An 18,252-nucleotide genomic window follows, 5' to 3' on the forward strand; every position below is an offset into this window, starting at 1 on the left:
GTACAAAAGTTAAAAAATTGGAGATAAGTGTTTTTCTTTGGACAGTGACAATATTATGTATAGCGTATGTAAGCATACAAATTTGTACAATTAATTTCACTTTGAAGGGCATCAAAAGATCTTTGGACACACTGGTTAAAAACACTGAAATCGCTGTCAGTAGCATTACCCTCAATTAAACTTTTTATAGAGACAAAGTCATGTTTATAGGTACAAGTATCTCTAAAAAGAGTTTAGTGTACATATGTAATCATTATTAACTTTCAAAATCTACCAGTCTACATTTGGAAACTAAGCTGCAAAAACAGCCAGTTTTAAATTAATTATTTTAGTGATTCATTATTTAGTTATTAAACACCTCAGTGTCACTGCTGAGAATAGTCTGACAACCAAAAATATCCAGCCAACAGCATCCTGTGACCACTGATGAAGGACTAGAGCATAACCAACATGAACTGCGCAGCAGCAGATGAGCTGTTGTCTCTGACTTTACATCTACAAGCTTGGACTGATAAGGTAGGAGTGTCTAATAAAGTGGACAGTGAGTGGACACAGTGTTTAAAAACTCCAGCAGCACTGCTGTGTCTGATCTACACGTACCAGCGCAACACAAACACACCACCACCACGTTAGTGTTACTACAGTGCTGAGAATGATCCACCACCCAAATAGTACCTGCCCTGTGAGGGTCCATAGGGGTCTTGACTATTAAAGAACAGGGTAAAAGGGGGCTGCCTAATGCCTGATTGGTGTATATCACATACATCAGAATTTTACATACTGCACCTATATAATATAAATTATTTGCATAATTCAATGAGAATTCCAAGGAAAAGTAGGGAAAAAAATGATTTGTCCTTGCTTTTTTAAAATTCAAGTTTGTTGTCATATGTAAACATTGTTAAATATATCTAGAATTACACATATGTCTTAAAGGCACACTAACAAAAACAACCTAATTTATTTTTAAGGAATAAAGATGGTCATGATGAAAGATGAAAAATGGTCATGTATAAATTATTTATGAATGATTTTGCTTTACATAATTTACATAAACCCATGTAAATGTCAGAAAAGGGCTCCAGGAAAAATAAAAATAAACAGAGAAAATGTACACTCACCAGCCACTTTATTAGCTTGTTAACACAAATAGCTGATCAGCCAATCAGCTCAATCCATTTAGGCATGTAGAGGTGGTCAAGACAACTTGCTGAAGTGCAGACCAAGCATCAGAATGGGGAAGAAAGGGGATTTAAGTGACTTTGAACGTGGCGTGGTTGTTGGTGCCAGACAGTCTGGTCTGAGTATTTCAGAAACAAATTTTCACACACAACCATCTCTAGGGTTTACAGAGAACGGTCCGAAAAAGAGAAAATATCCAGTGAGCGGTCAGTTGTGTGGACGAAAATGCCTTATTGATGTGAGAGGTCAGAGGAGAATGGGCAGACTGGAAAGGCAACAGTAACTCAAATAGGGGAATGTTTCCAACACATTGTTGAAAGTATAACACGAAGAATTAAAGCAGCTCTGAAGGCAAAAGGGGGTCCAACCTTTTACTAGCACCTAATGTGTAATGTGTAATTTTATATATATATAAAAAAAATAGATTTAGATTTAGATGAACTGATATTTGATAAAGGAAACTTGTAACATCTATAGAATATAGTTCCACGAGACCTTTCAAAATTAGAGCATAGGGTCCATACTGTTCATTTTATAGTGAAAGTGCATTACACATAGCTACTCTACTGCAGTTCTTCTGGTTTGTAACTCACAGTTTTCTACATTACACAGTTATTCTCTATCTGCTGTCTGTCCATAAATTATAATTGAATACCTGCTTCTAGCCAGAACTATCCATGATCATTAGAAAAAAAGAAAAGAAAAATGTGGTGCTGGGGACTGCCGTATGCTTTTCTCATTACTGTGCAGTGAGAGTACTGTACTTTAAAAATGGGGGGTGAAGGGGTCTGGGGAATGGAATAGGGGTCAATGTGAAATTCCAACACAGAGTCTAAAATTGCCCAAACCTTCCGTAAGCTCTGCTTTGTACAGATGACTATACATTTGACTGGAAAAAATCAGTGGTGTTCTTTTTTCTTTGTAAAAGGCCCATATTGATGATTTTTAATGAGTCTGTGTCGTATGTAAACATTATTAAAGTTTAAAGGCATAACATTTTCATAGTTCACACACAATTTAGAAACTAAGCTAAAAAGTCAGTCCAGTTTGAGTTCATAGTTTTTTGCGACAGTTGTATGCAAGTTTAATCATCCCAGCCAAATTACATATTTTTTTGATTTTCTAAGTGAAAACTAATTAACACATTCTCTTCAGAGAACTTAAATACAGATTTTTTTTCATGCGAATTTTGGTGCACATTTTCTGTTTTTCATTGTTTAACATATTGGGATATCATTAAGTTAAACATATTGGGAAACAAATAAAGCATAAATATAAAATGTCCTATGACATTTGCAAAGGCTACATTTTATATTTTATTTTCTTCCCAAGGTTAAATTCAGCAAACACTTATCATGCATTAAATATGCAGAAATGTGTTCTCTGTAGTGGATATGTGAACTTATTTTTTACTTAGGAACTCAACAAAACATGGACTTTGGCCAAAAACGTTTGCATATGACTGTATATACGCCTCTATCACCAACAGCAGTTTAGCTCCATCCATTCATGGTGGGGGAAAAAAGAAAACAGCTGGCTCAATTCAACGCATCCATTTAGACAACTCAGCCTCCACACAAACTTAGAATGACCACTGGAAAGAATGAATGTCCAACCTTCCCTCTGATGAATCAGTGTTCATTACATAATATTTATTTAACTGAGAATAATAAATGACTTGTGTTATTCAGTCAGTGAAGATGAATGTCTAAGTGAGCGTTTTTTGACATCTTTGATGGACCAATTTGAACTGCCCAGTTGAAAATATGGCCTTAAAGGAACTTATCTGTCCTAATCATCTGGCTCTTCTAAGTGGTCTTTAGAAAACTGTAAACGGGTAGCAATATTCTTCCCGGAGAGTAGTGGTTTCTCAATACTCAATACTATCATTCCAAACATACTTTTCTTCACTTTTTGGCTAACGGTGAACTCAAAAACACTGATACTAGCCAGTGTAACAGAGGCCTGCAGATCCTTAGACATTACCCTGGAGTTCTTTGAGATCTCCAAGAATGTTTTACACCTTAGTCTTGATTCATTTCTGCTGGATGACCACTTCTGGGAAGAGTAACAGTGTTGAACGTCCTCCACTTGTACACTATCTGTCTGACAGTGGACGACTGAAGTCCAAATTCTTCAGAAACAGTTCTGGAATCTCTTCCAGCCTAATAAGCACTGGCAAATGTTTTTCTCAGGTGCTCAGAAATCCCATTCACCTGAGACATGGCATGCATTCACAAAGACCAGACTTTGATGGTGAAGAGTCAGGTTGAGGTTTTGAAATGGGGTAGGGTCACCCACACTCATCCTATTGATTGGACCTCCTGACTCTAATCACCACCTATATCAAACTGATCAGTCTAAAGGTTCACATACTTTTGCTAACCAAAATATCTAATGTCCAAAATGTATAACGTTAAATTACTTTGTCCAAGAAATGAATGAAAAACTAAATAACTGCTTGTTTGTTTTGTTGTGTTCTCTTCATCTATGACTTAAATGAAGATTGGGCAGAAACTCACATAATGCTAAAGGGTTCACAAACCTTCAAACAGCACTGTATATGTTTGTATATGTTGCTCTATGGATGAAATGCAAGTCCCACATTTGGCTAATTTCAAATAAGTTGATATGTATGCCACATATACTGTATGTCCATATGTGACAAATATAAGCTTTACATATAAATCCATATATGCTAATATATGTCATCTATTTGAAATCCATATATTGCCATATATCACATTTTTTAATATGGGTAAAGCCATCTAATGCTTAATTGTAGTGGATAGGTTTTAATCTACCACAGGACATTGGAGACGGCAGTGATGGTTCTCTACTGCAGTGTCCAGGAACAAAATCACAGCATTGCAGTAAAAAATCACACCACTCTCCATAAATAAGATCCACTATGAATGATGATCTCTTCAGTATTCCCTTAGGCTGTCAAAAAATACATTCAAGAGAAAAAAAACTCCGATTGGTCACTGGAGTCTGACTTAATTGAAACCTTCTGTATGGCATGAGGAATTCTGGGACTTTGGCATGTACCCAAGAATCCTCAGTATGTTAGTTTTCTCTCTCTCTCTCTCTCTCTCTCTCTCTCTCTTTCTCTTTCTCTCTCTCCCTCTCTCTCTCTCTCTCTCCGCTTCTGTTTTTTTCCCCTTCCAGAGTTGTCTTACATCAGCTCAGTGTGCCTGGATATGAGGACTGAGAGAGTATAGAGAGAACAGAACCTCTTGGATTTTACTTTTGTTCTCTTTTTCACTGCTTGGAATTAAGACCTCACTGGACAAATGGTTTGAGAAGAGTAAAAATCAAACAGTAAGTTTTCTTCTTTCAGTCTCCAGAATAGTTGAAATGTTTTTATTTCATTTTTCAAGATCAGGCTACGTATGATTTAGGAGAACAGACAAAGGTACACGTTTCTTTAGTTGTTTATGAACTCAGAGGTTTTGTGCATTACTTTTACGCAAAGGTTTGCCATAGTTTTCCTTCCTTGTGCTAAAAAGTTTCTCTGGAAGAGCTACTGTTTGCATGGCAGGCTAAAATAGTGGATACCAGAGCAAACTGATACTTGATCCCCACTGCACTGTGAAGCGATGCAAATCCAGCTGTTTTGGACAGCTTTAGCAATATGGACGCCATCTGCAGGACTGCTTTACTTTTTAAACGTTTGTGCAGCAGAGCAGAATGCTTTATCGGACTTTTAGGTCAAAAGATGTGGTGTTATTTTGCTGGACCATTATACAATTTTACTCTTTTGGTGGATTCAAACACAAAAGAGGTGTAATTTTATTCATGTCACACTTTTCCTTTTCACTCATTTTTGAAGCGTACTCCAGATTACTGTTCATTATAGTATTTACAGAAAGAGCTCGATGAACGTGTTGGTTAAACTGGCATCACATGGTGCCTCATAGTGACAAAATGAATGGAGAAACAAGCTTTGTTAAATTAGACTTCTGCATAGTCCCAGATGAAAGACAGTGAGGTCATTTACAGTAACATTCATATTAATTGTATGTTCAATTTTATTTGAGAAAAACATATAAGCTTTCAATTAAAATGCACATTGAGTAACTCAGACATAGTAATTTGTAAACATTATGCTGTTTCTTTCAGTAAATCTAACAGTAAATCTTCAACTAATATTTAAGTTCTTGTGATATTATTACATTTTTGAAAGATTTCAGTCCAAAATGAAAATATTACTGTATATGTTTCCCATTTTAATGATTATTTACAGGTGAAACTCACTTGACTGTCAACAGCCTTATGGTCAGGGTTAAGTTTAGGTTTTGAGTTGAAGATAGGGAAGGTTTGGTTTTTCTCCTTAAAGTTCACTTTCATTTAATAAATATTTACTTGAATGTGAGACAAAGTGAGCATCTACAAAGCATCTGTGGTGGTTACTATGTTTATTACTGCATTTACGGCCTAATTTAGAGATTCGTTTTTATGTAAAGGGGCCTTTCGTGGTCAAGGTGAAGTTGACACAGAAGCTTGCTTAAGGTACACAAGGGTGTCATGGCATACCTCTTGTTTGTGTTGGATGTGGGTCATGACCTTACTGCTGGGAACAGGCAGGAATACACTCTATGGCCTTTACACATGTTTTACGTTACCACAGCAGTACACAAGAGGTTTAACAAGCCCTTATATTTTAATACACCATATGTATGGAATTGCTTACATACTTTCAGATACAGTATTCACATTTTTGCACTGTTTAGCATAGCAAGCAAAGCTGATACCTTAAGTCTTATGACGTCTTACCATTATGCCTAAATTGGATTGACAAACCCAATTAATTGTTCTTTGTTTTATTTTTTTACATTTCTTGCACCATTTTCACAGGTTGCAATCACAGGTAGCAACCACATGGGATTCTGTAGCAACACCTTAGCAACCACCATAGCAACACCTTAGCAACCTGGGATAACATAGCAACAGTTTAAGACTTATTGGAGTGCTTGAAAAAAGTGCTCTATTGTTATCTCTCATACTTCTTATTCTTCGTCTTCCACACTTTTCTGCGATTAATACAGCCTGAACCATTTAACATACAGACTCCGTTCAAACTGCATTCCGAAGATCTCGGCGCTGTGACTTGTGCTATGTATTTTTGGAGTCAATCGGATTGGTAGTTTTTAATAAAATTAAGTTTATAAATGAAAAACCTCCCATAAGAATTAATGGAGGAATGTTCAGAACTTCAGATTCTGACATCAATGATGTCACAGCAGGCCACTCAGTCTCACAGACACAGCTGATCACGCAGGGAATCTGCTTTAAAATCCTTAAACTTTCACCTAGAAACTCAATTTCAGTTTAAATGGTAGAGAAACGTGTCCTTTCTGAAACCTCAAAATATCTCATCATTGTATCAATTAGCTTTATAGTTATGAGCATTTGTTTGGCACTAGGCACACAAAACTACCCCAATCACTCCCATGTAAAAGTCAGAATCTGCTTATTTCAAGATTTTCTGTGTTTAACTTGTCATAACTCAGACATTTTCTTCTCAATACACACAATATTACACAAAAAATAATCCTCAAGGGGTCTTATTTCACACCATCTATCCGGTTAAGCGATATAGTAAATATTTCCCAAGTTCTGACTGTTTGTTCAGAGGGTGCAAATCGGACTCAAACAAGGCTTCTCCACTAAGAGCTGCATAATAACAGAGTGACAATTCATTTGAATGACACTCCCCCTCCCCCCTCAAACACATACATCTCTCATTCTCACACACACACACACCCCACAGACATACACACACACAGACACACACCACACAGACACATACCTAAGGAGGTGTTGTTCACCTACACAGAAACACACACAAACACACACACACACTTGCAGCTCTTTTCAAGCACTCTTGCAGTTCCTTCAGGACATGCACATCTAGATAAGGCTTATTATTCAGTTACTACTATGAACTATTTGGTAACTATAATGAAACTAATGTGTAAGTTATGTAGTAAGGAACTACGAATGAGGAAATGTAGTTTAGGCTCACATACATGAACTTATAACTTACACCTTCATTGTTTGTCATTCCTGAAAACCATCCCTGATGGTCAATAAATCATTCTTGACATCCTGAGCCTCTAGTCAAACTTGAAAGATCCTCAAGCTTATCCAAGACTTCAAAGTTGTTATCTGGAATTCATGGTCATGTCATTTAGATTAGTGATGCAGGCCTCTTGGGCAGAAGCTCAGTAAGAAATGACTGGCGGGACATCCGGCGTCAGTGACATCCGGCATAATAGTATACTCCAGTTTGGTGTGTAAGTTGGATTTAAGATTCAAAACAGCTGAGGCACCCATCATTCCACAGTTCACCATCTGACAAATCCATTTCATTTTAATGCAACTGAATGTGGACATCACCGAAGTATTCCCCATCTTAACAACAACTTGTTCAGTATATATAAATAGCAACTAGATGAATGCATTGCTGAAGAAAATATCAGGTTTGTGTTCCACACATGTTCCATATCCTCCACCCAGCTTTAACGATGCTCAGCTGCAGTACAGCAGCAGGAAGGCCTTTTCCACATAAATATGAAAACTGGTATGCACTGATTATACTTTAATATGCTGCCTAAAACACTGCCTGACGAGATTCAGCCGTTACTAGCTGTTCTTGTTGACCAATCTTCACCAGAAAGAGACATCGAGGATTGAACTGCTTTGATGTGGAATGCAAATAAATACCAGTGTGAGATGGTTTACATATCTGCTATGGGATTATGACAAGGCCATGATATGTGGCGGTAAAGTAGCAGACATCTGAGGTTATGACGTGAGGTTAAAGCAAGGCTCTCTCTATAATTAAGTTAAAATCAATCAAAGAGGTACGTTTATGCCAGCGGATTAGCACGATGAGCGTTCAATTGACCAATAATTCCAGATGAAGACAAATTTCGCAGTGAAAAAAACAAGATGATTAATAGAGCTTTTAAGTTTCTGTTCAAAATCTAAACTTTCGATTTAAATGCACATTCAGTTACTTGATATTAGCAATTAATTGACATTATGCTGGATTCTTTTCAAAAGGCCCATATGCTATGTGTTTATTATAGATTTTATCCCCTTAGAATTAAACCAGCTGTTTTAGTTACTGTTTAGTTACTGACTCCAAGAGCGACAGTTGAGTTTTGGCACCCCTGAACAACTGATGTTTGTTGAAGTGATAATAACTTAATACATCTTCTACAGAGAACACACTTGTACATTTTGATACACATTCACTGTTTATGTGTTGGATTTAACATATGAGAAAAAAAAGACAACAACCATAAAACGTGATCTGTGCAAAAGTTATGGCACATTATTTTCCAATATGTTAAGCTAAGCAAACAAACACAAGTACACTAATATTTGTAGAATGCCATATTTATATTTGTTCCCTATAGAGAATGTATACTTTTCACTTAGAAAATCAACAAAGTGTAATTTGACAGGCCTGTTTAAACGTCTCTGCTCTGATTGGCTGGTCTGTGTTGTGCCTCATTCAAAAAGCAGTCGACACTGAAACACAGCAGAGAAAGGGTGGGGCTTAACTGCTGTAGCCTAGATGAATAGATTTAAGTAAATGCTTTGTTTTTGGTATTATTACAAAACAATTAAATAAAACTCTTGATTTTACATTAGATAAGGCCTTTAAGTGAATATTGAAACTATATTACATATAACTTTAGATAAAGTAGCTGCCAAGTTGTAGTGTTCACACCATAGTGGATGATCTAGCGATTATGCTGCATGAGTTAGAAAACTTGGGTCACATCGGTGAAGTTTGTTTTTCTTTCTCTGTTGCCCTTATTTTTGACTAATGTGCCGGAAAATGCATAATTTTATGGATGAATTACATGTTAGGAGAAAAATGGGATGGTTTATTTACTTCACTGTTGCATAATGTATGCCTAATTGTATGCTGGATGTTTTAGTGCATTGAGTTTAAATCAGTATAATGTAATATATAATTTAGCTACAGTGAGTTTTGGGAGCCATACCTATTAGTGTCAAATACAATGGTTCCTCCTTTAACGTCCAGGTCTGAAACAGTTTATTTACATACAGTTCCTACATAAACGTTATTTAAGCGACTCAGTTCCTATTGCAGAACTCCACCTACATTTTAAGAAATTGTGCGTTGAGTGTGTAATTAAAAGGCATTGACAGCTTTCACCATGTCTTAGTCACACATCAATCAAGCAGCACTGTGTGAAGTGAGTGTTGCTTTTATGGAAGGAAATGGAACAGGATTTCTTGGCCGGGGCCACTTTTTTCCACAGGGTAAGGTTGCTGAGTTTAATGTAGCTCTAAAAACTCAAGAGAGAATTGATCGTGCAGTTAGCTCGATTTAGTGCAGGTGCAAAGGCACAGCTACAAGCACTCCCTTAAGGGGCTGTTCATTCTAGCCACAACTCACAGGGTCTTAAGTTGTGTGTATTTTTACTGAACAGCTGCGTCTCCTGTGTCAGTGCTGGGGTCTGACACCAGTTTTTCATTAAACTGAGACTTGAAATATAAAGTTAACAGCTGTAAAGTTTAGCCTCTGGCTATTGACAATGGAACTGGTTGGAGGTGTAATTTACTTACTTTGATTGGCCTGATCATGAGCAAATTGCTCATGCAGTCAGATAATCTGTAACAAAGAAACAAACAAAAATAAATGAATAAATAAATGAAACAGGTCCAGTTTCCTATACCTAGATTAAGCCGAAGACTAGACCAAAAAGAATTTCCAGTGGTGATTTATCGGCACTGCAGTTTAGTCTAAGACTAGGCTTGAAGAGTAATTTCACCACTTTTTCAAAATTTACTCAAGATCATTCAGTCATTCAGAGTAGTTTGTTGTAAAAATTTCAGACATTTCAGAGAAACATGCTGGTCCAGAATTGTTCACAGTGGTGGTGATAGGATTCAGACATCTGAAGCATTTACTGCAAAAAAGTGACCTCACAGAAAGTTATTACACAGAATGGTTATGAATATGTTGCCTAATAGCTCAGATGTTGTTTTTTGATATTTCTTCATAAAGCATTAGGCCTAAAATGTTTATCAGAGGGGTGGAGAAGTATACAGAGAGTGTTTAACACTATTTATCATTAAAAAATTACATATAAAAACTCAGAAGATGCTGGTCATTTTGGATAGCAAAAATGTCTGAGAGTTACTGTACAGTTTTTTCACAGCAAACCACTCTGAAAGATTTTGTTCACATTTCAACCACTACATGATGCAGAACCTTTGAAAAAATTGGTGGCTTTAACACATGTTCCATGGAACCTTTAACCTATGTCCAGACAACTGTCCCTGAACATTTTTATTAAAGGAGTAAGTCAACTTTGTTGTCTTTATTAAAATTCGAATTGATGTTGAACAGATTACTGATCATTGTTCTGTTAACTTAAAACAAGATCTTAACAACCTCACATTTTTAAGGAAGCCAGGTTGGTTCATTTTAAGTAAAAACATCTCAACACTTTTCAGTGTAACTGTTCATAGAAAACTATTCCATAATCTTGTTACTGTAAATCTTTAAATTTATCGCTCCGTTTGCATCAGTTATGTTACTTCACTGGCATTTTTTTTTATTGCCATCACCTGGATCCACTTAAGCTAGAACTGCCATTTGATTTGGATTTCATGCATTCCCATAAAATAAAATATCTACAATGCTATGTCCATTGCCTTAGGGAGGAAAAGAAAGAGGTTTCAAATGAAAAGCACATGTTCCCTTCACGCTTATGCGCATGGGTGTGTGAATACCAGCTCAAGTAAGAGACATTCACTCCAACACTATGTAACAGCCCAATAAAGTGCATTGTTTTGGGCTGTGCTAACTCAAGTGCTGCCTTTTTAATAAGCTATTATCACAAAGAGAAGTGTTTGGGTGGCACAGGAATGTTTCGAGGCAGTGTGTTCCCTCCAAATTTCAGCAGAACCAGACACCTCTGTTGGGTGTTTAAACAGCTTCAAACAGTGCCATTCATCTGGCTTTAGAAAGTCTAGAACCAGTTCGTTTCTCTAGAGGTATTCAGAAGTAATTTTGTACACACATACACGGCATTCAGCCTATCGCTAAAGGCATCCGACATCCAGCATTCAGTCTTTTTCCACTTCAAGTCGTGTACACGTGTAAGTCTGAAACTGCTGGTTTCTACAGCCGTCACAGTTCCAGCATTCATTTGGAAGACAGGCACTCCTACAGTATAGAGGAATTATTGATTTGTCATCTGTAATGAGCCGTGGACGTCTTTAGAGCAAACTAGAAAAATGCCTTAAGAGGTGGTGCTTGAAGGGCCCTCACTGTCATTTTCGGCTCAATTATTACAATTACAGTGCTCAGAAAGTCTTCACTCCCCAGCACTCCCAGCCAGGGCCACTAATTGCAAACAGACTGGGACACTGAACTGTGCTGGGAGTTAATTGAAGGCTTTAGATAATGCATGTGTGCAGAAAGAAGAGGTCCTCAAAAGCTCCTGATACTAACAGAATATTTCACATATTTGTTTGCATATTAATACTGTTATCAATTTTATTTATCACCCAGCTACCCCACCTTTAAATGCAGTAATGGCCTTGGTTAATTGGTTATTTATATTCATGGATGGCATGTAGTCTTCTTTTGAAAAGGCAGTATTTTGTAAAGGCGGTATTCAGAAACAGTTACTGTTTCGCATTTTAGGAGAATGCTTCTGGAATACTTACCACTACATTAAAAAAAATCTTCAAATCATTATTTATTAACATGTTTGCAAGTGATAAGCTCAGCATCTGTGTTGTACTGGACTCCTGCTCGGGCATTGTGGTAGCAGTAGTGGACTGAAACAGGCGGTGAGAGAAAAAAAGATGGGACAGTTCAGTTTTCAGAGCTCCATTTTAATGGTATGTGAATTTTCAGTGAAACATATTAACAGAAGAATTATATGAGGAGAATAGCCAACCAGTTACCAAAAAAAAAAAAAAACTACTTTATTATTAAAAAAGAAATGAATCCAAAACTAAACCTAGCTAGCTAAAGGCTAGCAGCCCAAATGTTTTAAATAAGCTTTTTTTAGTGGAGTGAGCGCTTCTAGAGTGAGACACAGTGCCAACATTACCTCCCACAGGGCTCCACAGGGCACAGCAGAAGGTCGTGGTGTTGTTTTCAGAAACTCCAACATGTCGCTAATGTACCAACACAATGTTCTTCAGCTGTGCTGTTATTTCCATCATGTGTTCAGACCCGCTCAAGAACAGAGCTCATGTACTCTTAACCGCACCTGGGTCTGTGTTGCTGCTCTGCTCTCTTTAACCTGCCGTGAGTAGTGAGGTGTTTCCTCCGTCTCAGGCGCAGGAGCTCGGCTGAAGGTTCGGCTGGGTCGCTCAGCCCGGCTGTCGCCCTGGACTGAAGCAGCTCATTCGACGCTGAGGTGAATCTAATGTCAGGTCAATTCTGCACTACGTCTCGTTTCTGAAGCCCGTTTTCACAAAGAAACCCCAGTTCTGTGAGCTTTCTCAACGTGTTTTTCTAGGAAAAGGAATGGCCTGTTCCTCTCTGGAGGTAATCTGAGCTCCTCCGTTAAAGCGTTGGATTGATCGCGAGATAACGCTGAAACACCTCATTAATAGGAGCAGTGTAAAAGGGAACAAACCCAGATGGACGTGTGGCCGTCTGGACTAACGTGAAGCCAGTTTTCCACCTACAGGCATAATTAAATTCGTCCTTTTTTCCTTTGCCTGTGACTTTTCCTTGACCTTGCTTGAAAACGTCAAGGAAAAATGGCGAGAGGAAACACTGATGTGCTTTTAGAGGAAACCAAAACGCCCTGCCTGATTCGTGTAGACCTGCTAGGGACAGTATAAACAACTATGTAATGCAATCTGAATAGTTAAATAAGCTGAAAATGGGTGCGAACATTAACGTTAGGCCCCGGAACCCAAAACAGCCGGTCGTTTTCCACAGTCAGTCATTTTCCACAGTCAGTCGTTTTCCAGTCAGTCGTTTTCCACAGTCAGTCGTTTTCCAGTCAGTACTGGGTTGATGGAGACTGGGTTGAAAAAGGAAAGTTCAGACAAATGTTTAGAGGGCAGTGCTGAGTAATGTTGGTGTATTTGTTAGCTGTGTAGCTAATTCCATCACTTTTAGCATGTGTGCTAGCAGAATGATTGTGTCTAGCTTTAATTTACTCAATTCTGAAGATATCTGTATTTTTGTGTGGGCACACAGTTTGTCATTTCTACAGTACAAGCAGGGTTAGCTAAAAGTCAAAACAAGATAGATGGCAAGACTGCTAATGAGCCAGTTTGGCCGTGTTAGACTTGTAGTGTATTAGGTCCGTTTAATGAACAAGAAAAGACTAAATTGGATAATCACAATTATTTATGTTACAACTAGTCCTCAGCTAAAATTCCATGATCGTGACAGCCGTAGCTGGACTATAGATGTTGTGTAAAAACACGTTTTCAGACAGTCCATCCAGACACTGACAACAGAATAACTCATGTGCAGGCTGGTGAGATAAAACGTGAATGCCGTCGTCTGAAATCAATTCCAAGGCTTTGGATTCGACTCTCAATTTCCAAATGGCAGGAATTGAGGAATCAGATCTTTCTGGGAGCCTTAGCTCACACCGCTTCGTCTGCTTAGTGGACTTGTTGTTTTATACTGCTTTAAACTTTTCTTCTTTTACAGAAGACCAAGTCTATGTATCTCACGAACCAAATGTTTGACGTGGTGATTGTTTGAGTACAGCGAATGAGTTTACTGCAGTGCTGTTATGAGGTTTTTTAGACAATTAGACAAGTCTTAAGTATTGATGATGATAATTCCTTCCACAAAGGCCTGACACATGAGCATCCTTCAGAACAAACAACCACGGAGAAGTGACAAAGCAGGATTTGCTAATGTCGCCGTCTCTCGCAACTCACCAGTGAATTTGTACAGATTGTGAAAGTCATGATGCTTGCGTAACAAATCTCTCCCATGCAGCATTGCTCACCTTTTTATTTTTTCCTGAAACCCTCTTTTAGCAGTTACTGCTGCTGAGACCTAAGATGAGATTACATGTGGGCAATCAGTAGTTTGTTAAGAAGTGACTACAAAGGTTATGCGAAATGCAATAGAATAAAAAGCCTGTTGGAGATTTTCCCAGGCCTTGCACCAAATTTGCTTTTGTTCCTTAGTCATGAATTTTTCAGGCAAAGTGCCCATGTCTGAAAATGCATGCTAATATTTGTGAAACATGTACCTCTTAACTTTATAAAGTTGGGGTATAGCACTGTGGCTTGATTGGTTTATCACTATAGTATATGTGCCTGCAGTTGCTGAAGAGCCTGTACACTTCACAACTTGTTCTCTGCCACTCGCGTGAGAGTCATGTTGACTGTAGTGGCCACACAGCGGGCGAGAACTGTGTACTTGTTCTCTTCTCCATGCGGCATTCAGGGAGAAGTATTATGTTTTGGGATCAGGTAAATCCTCCGCTGTTGACATTTCAGGGTTCCTTAGAGGGAAAAGCCTTGGAGCGCACCATTGGTCCTCTGTTTGCCGAGGTGTTGTGGTAAAGAGACATTTCTTCGAAATGCTGATTGTTTCCGCCCCAACACTTTTCCTGTTTGCTTTTCAGTAATGATATTTTCAGTAGTGACATTCTAGGCCTTATTACTCAAAGTGCTTGTTTATGTCAGAGTAATGTCAGGTAGTTTTGGAGAAGGCTTGGCTAAGATTCAGATTCTGTATGCTGTCCTGTGGAGAAGTTATTGCAGACATGAAATGGGATAAATAGTGATGTTAAAGTTGTAAAGTTTATTTAGCCTGCTGTGCTTTTAGGTAGAGCGTAAATGCAAACATACTAAAAGCATTGGAAAGACAGTCATGGTAAAAAAAGAAACAAATCATAGTTTGGTGGAATTCCCCTTTTGGGGAAAAACATTTTGGCAAGCAGGAGAAATCTTTCACAACTGGCTATATATATCTTTGCTGTCCTATCTCATTTTTCTGAAGGGGGGGGGGGGGGGGGGGGGGGGGGGGGTTAAAACCATTTGAAAACACCAGACATTGTGTGAAAATTTCATGAAAAAAATATATCTCTGTTAAATCTTAATGCACTAATGTAAATTAAATTTAAAAGCTTTTCCTTCTCCTGTAAAGTAAAAGCAGCAGCAATGATATACAAATGTCAGAGACCAGCTTTAATTTATTTCATTTCGGGCATAAACGGCCATTACGTACAAGTTATACATTATTGTTCTCAGTAGATTAAGTAGAAGATCATTCACTTACATAAGAAGTTTCCAAAACTGGAGTTTAAAAAATTATTAAAGAAAAAATTGACTTCTTACGACCATGCAAAACCATGCAAGACCTGGTAGATGACCAGATTAACTACAATAAATTAAGTCAAATAAATAATTAAAATAAATAAATCTGACTTTTGCACAGCTGTATACATGTCTGCTGTGTAGTGACGTGTGGTAAATTGGCTCAATTTTATAAGATGAAAAGGGGCTGAATTCATTTTTCATCTTGATCTAGCTGGTTTACTCATGAAAGTTTCTTACTGCACTAATCAATTTTGAAGTAGTGTCTCTTATTACTGCTCTTGGTGGGCTCTGTTTTCGATGTGCTCCTAAATCACTCACGTCTGCCATTTTGTGAAATCACTCAGTGTAACATAGCGTATTAGGCACAGTCCTGGCAGACTGGTACAAAGTTCAGTGTCATGCTGTTTAAAAAAACAAACCAAGTGTCCTTCAAAAGATTTAAATTGGTGTTGTGTATACACAGACACACTATGTTCAGTGGTCTCTTATTTCCGTATGTGTATTCCTGGATGACCTGCTGCTTTCATTCTCTGTCCGAAAGGTGTTTTAGTGTGGGAATAAGAATCGCATGTATGTGGAGTGACTTTGCCATAGAAATACCTCAGTGAGTACAACCCCAACAGGGGCATGTTTACCACTGTGTTAGATCACCTTTCCTTCTAACAACACTCAATAAGCGTTTGGGATTAGGACACTAATTGTTGAAACTTTGTAGGTGGAATTCTTTCCCATTCTTGCTTGATGTACAACTTCAGCTGTTCAACAGTCCGGGGTCTCTGTTGTCATATTTTGCGCTTCATAATGTGCCACACATTTTCAATAGGAGACTGGTCTGGACTGCAGGCAGGCCAGTCTAGTACCTGCACTCTTTTACTACGAAGCCATGCAATGCTGGTTTTTGAACTTTGCGCTGATAACAATCCAGACAGTCCTTTTCCTCTTTGGCTACGAGGACACAACGTCCATGATTTCCAAAAACAATTAGAAATGTAGACTCGTCAGACCACAGGACACTTTTCCACTTTGAGTCAGTCCATCTCAGATGAGCTCGGGCCCAGAGAAGCCGGCAGCGTTTCTGGGTGTTGTTAATATATGGCTTTTGCTTTGCATGGCAGAGTGTTAGTTTTCAGTGTTGGTTTTCTGCCTTGCTGCTTACTTGCAGAGATTTCTCCAGATTCTCTGAATCTTTTGATGATATTATGGACTGTAGATGATGAAATCATTAAATTCCTTGCAATTGCATGTTGAGAAACGTTGTTCTTAAACTGTTGGACTATTTGCTCACAGTTGTTCACAGAGTGGTGAACCTCACCCCATCCTTGTTTGTGAACGACTGAGCCTTTCAGGGACGCTCCCTTTATACCCAATCATGACACTTACCTGTTTCCAATTAACCTGCTCACCTGTGGAATGTTTCAAACAGATGTTTTTTTGAGCATCCCTCAATTTCCCCAGTCTTTTGTTGCGCCTGTCCCAACTTCTTCGGAACGTGTTGCAGGTATCAAGTTCAAAATGAGTGAATATTTGCAAAAAACAATTTTATCCGTTTAAACATTAAATATCTTGTCTTTGTAGTGTATTCAATTGAATATAGGTTAAAAAGGATTTGCAAATCATCGTATTCTGTTTTTATTTATGTTTTACACACGGCTGAGGGAGGGGTCAGACTGGCCAGGATTTATGAATATATTCAACACTTATTTGACCCAACAATACCATTTTCAAAATGGTATCTTCATAGCAGAAGGGAAAAAAAAACTTTAATGTACGTTAACAATATTTTATTCCCGGGCAATTTTGGACCAGTTCATTTGTTCATTGTGAAATGTTCACACAATCAGGGCCAGCTGCGGGCTTTTGTGGGAGGCTCAAGCTATCGTTTCGAGTTAACAGTTTTTTTAGGTTTGCCCTTGCCAGTGTAGCCAAAATATATATACAGATTCCTAAACTTTCCTAAAAATCCTAGCTTTGTTTACATAACATTAACAAACAAGTTAGCTTGCTAGCTTGTGTACTAAAATTAGAAGCTAACTGATAACAATGACTACCACAAGCGGTGTAAATAATATTAAAAAAAAAAAACAGCAGTTTTCTGTGTTGCTGATGATTGAATGTTAAAGGGGTTCATCATTCTGCAATCAAATTGACTGCTTTTTGTTTTATGAGCAAAAGGCAAAAAATGGGCATAAATAGCAATTAACAACTCAAAATGAAACCAAAATATGTCTTTATCTTTTAGCTTTTTCTCCTCATTTTCTCCTGTTTAGTGATATACAACATAGTGGTAACTTACAGTAATTGCCTAAAAGGTGTTAGGGGGCCCCCTGCTGACTGCGGGGCCTTAAGCAGCCGCTTATGTCACTTAATAGGTAGAGCCGTTTCTGCACACAGTGTAACTGCAAGCTGGCTTTCATGTGATGTAAACAAACATAGCGCAGAAAAGAAAGTTTCAAAATGACAGCAAGAGTTTTGTTAACTACTTTGATTACTGTGTTTTGATAAAGTACAGTTACAGTTCTGACAAAGCAAAGCAAACTTTTCTTTACAAAATGGACTGTTTTAGGTTCCTCTTGCTCGTGTCTGTAAGGGTTTTGAAGTAATTGGTAAGTTTAAACTGAGTCTGACCAGATTTTTTATGTTTGTCCTTTGCCAGTGTAACCATGGAAACAGGTACAGCAAAGACAGATGGTTCTGTGCCTTTACAGTAACAGAGGTGAATGTGAATTCCATTCACAGTCC

At 38.0% G+C, this 18,252-nt stretch overlaps 1 protein-coding gene across 3 annotated transcripts in view; it reads left to right on the forward strand.

Moving 5' to 3' along the window:
• The first annotated feature begins 4,365 nt into the window (after positions 1 to 4,365).
• The window catches only part of ddr2a (discoidin domain receptor tyrosine kinase 2a), a 53,015-nt gene continuing 39,128 nt past the window's right edge, over positions 4,366 to 18,252 (forward strand). For 2 of the 3 annotated variants that reach the window (XM_017721187.2, XM_017721205.2), the window contains exon 1: positions 4,366 to 4,506. The gene's annotated coding sequence lies outside the window, so the exon portion shown is untranslated. Of the gene's footprint in view, positions 4,507 to 15,991; positions 16,118 to 18,252 lie in introns of those variants that run through there. The other variant, XM_017721196.2, reaches the window with a different exon arrangement.

Source organism: Pygocentrus nattereri, chromosome 26 (genome assembly GCF_015220715.1).
Source record: "Pygocentrus nattereri isolate fPygNat1 chromosome 26, fPygNat1.pri, whole genome shotgun sequence".
Classification (NCBI taxonomy): domain Eukaryota; kingdom Metazoa; phylum Chordata; class Actinopteri; order Characiformes; family Serrasalmidae; genus Pygocentrus; species Pygocentrus nattereri.